The sequence below is a fragment of the Triticum dicoccoides genome, chromosome 3A (genome assembly GCF_002162155.2).
Source record: "Triticum dicoccoides isolate Atlit2015 ecotype Zavitan chromosome 3A, WEW_v2.0, whole genome shotgun sequence".
Classification (NCBI taxonomy): Eukaryota; Viridiplantae; Streptophyta; class Magnoliopsida; order Poales; family Poaceae; genus Triticum; species Triticum dicoccoides.
Genome location: NC_041384.1, coordinates 721,270,239 through 721,272,745, shown reverse-complemented (window position 1 = coordinate 721,272,745; position 2,507 = coordinate 721,270,239).

Below are 2,507 nucleotides of genomic sequence, written 5' to 3'. Positions count from 1 at the left end.
CCATCATTGATCTATATACCTGTCAGAGATGCACATATATATACCATGAAGCGAATTCAACAAAACAGTTATGAAATAGAAGCAACATATATAGTAAACATAGTTAACAAATTTCATCATATCGAAAGGTAGAATCCATCATTCTCACTTCTTGCCGGTTGCTGGATGCAACAGAAGTCAGTCTTGTGGCTGAAACAAAGCCCGACCTTATTTGTTTTTTTTGCATTGGACGTAGCCACCCCGCATGCTGAAGCCCAGTATAGCTCTGTCCAGAACATACTTAATGTGTGTGTAATCTTTCTTCTGTATGTCCTTTGACGGTTCCAAATATAGAGCGCGGGAGTAACGTGGGTAAAGAACAATGAGAACGGCACGACACCCCCCGCTGCGCAAAATACACGATCAAGTTTAGCCTCCATGCGTTCAAAGTAACTATTGAAATGCACGAAAGGATGTATGTGTGCTATCCGCTGATGTCTTACCTGGGATGATAAGGTAGGAGAATCGTTTCTTTGTCCTTATTGCTGACCAAGAATTCTTTGATGTACTGACTCGCATATTGACGGTTGGCGTCGTTGATTGATAAGAAGCCCTCATGCATGTAGTATGGGTCCGCGACCGCAAGACCGGCGACTTGCTCTCTCCTGATGATGTAGTTCATGTGCAGCGCATACATGCAGATGAAGGTAAAATCGAGTGTCCTCATTTGAAACATCTGGAAGATGTAATCAAACCTCAAGAAGAAGAGGTCCGCGGGGCATGTGTGGACATACATCTTGCAACTGCTCGGCACATGAACCGTATAATGTGGGTATCCTAGATCATCCAAGGCGAGGAGGCTTCTCTCTGTCGAAAGCACATGGTCATGGAGTCTCCTGAGATCCCCTTCTATGGCAGCTAGTGCATTTGCCGGTACCATTGGCTGTCCCGCGACATGGATTAATGGCGCATGTTTCATCGGTACATGGTCAACCTTGGTCGAAGGCGGCTGGCTGCTCGAACCAACATTGCCAGCTTTATTGGATTTTCTCGCTGTCGGTCTCTTCCTCTGCTTCTTCTTGGGCTCAGGTGGTGGTGGGTCTATTAAACCCTCCTTGAGCACCACCCCTAGTGTTGTCGGGCTCAACTTTGGACGACTCTGGCTAATCAGTTGAGCTTGGGTGGAGCCGGCATCTGGAGGCGTGTCCTGCGAGGATTGCATGAACAAAGACTTCTTGCACTCCCGAGGACGTTCCGGCTCTGGTACATGCATCTCATATTCATATGGTTGACTCATTGTTACATCGTTGTCAAAGGCAGTATTGAAATACTGGTTAGGGTCATCATCGGCCTCCTCCATGTCATGATCCCTATCCTCTTCCATGGGGCAGATGGCATCATCTGCCGGCGGAACGGTTGGCCCTCCTTCCTCATGTCTCTCGATCTCAACAAGCAGCACAAACGATGGTTGTACTTGTGTAGGTGGTGTTGTAGTCATACCTTCCTGAGGTCCCGTTGGTGTGCTCCCGGCCACCTCGACATGAAGAAGATTTTTCGGCCACAGGATCGGCCAATTTTTGCATTGCCCAAGCTGTGTGGGGGTCTCGTCATCCTCTCCATCGGTTTGTATCGGACGAGGGAGACCCTCGTAGCCCGCTTTCATTCCCGTCGCGAAAAATCTCAAGCACTCGATATGTCCAACTTTCTAGCACAAGTCATGCCAAAATTCACGGAAAATTTCGGCATGACCTTTGCTAGAAAGTGAACATATAGAGGGCCTGAAATTTGCCGGAATGGAAATGAATCAACATTTCTGGCAAAACATAGGTCACTCACAATCGGGAAATGAATCAACAACCAAAGTCCGGTAGAACTACAGCAGCACAACAATATAGGATGCTCACTATAGCAGCACAACAACCACATGCATATGTACTCTCCTCTAGTATCTGCATGGATAGAGCTCTATATAGTGTGGGTTTTGGGATGCTCACTATCTGCCTGTCAAGGATGAGGGTGTGGGGTCGATGATCTTCGAGCGGCGTCGTCGAGCGGCACATTGGTGATCTACCTGTGCGTCAAGCATTCACAAGATAAATTATTGTAGACACACAAGATAAATTATTGTAGACACACAAGATCAATTGTGGACCTACAATCTGCCTAATAAAATGTTCATTTTCATTTTAGTTACTCTATAAACAAACTAAACACTCATTTTCATTTACTCTAGCAACAAAATCCAAAAGAAGCATATTAACAGCATTCTAACAATAGGCATTTTAATAGCAAGCATTTGAACAACATGCATTTTAACTGCAAGCATTTGAACACTCTAGCAATAGGCATTTTAACAGTAATTGAACACTCTAACAACACACATTTAAACACTCTAACAACAGACATTTAACACTCTAACAACATGCATTTTAACAGCATTCAACATTTGGACAGCAAGCATTTGAACAAAACAAGCATATGAAAAGGGAGGGAAGAGGGGGTGGCACACCTCGGCCGGGGTTGGGATC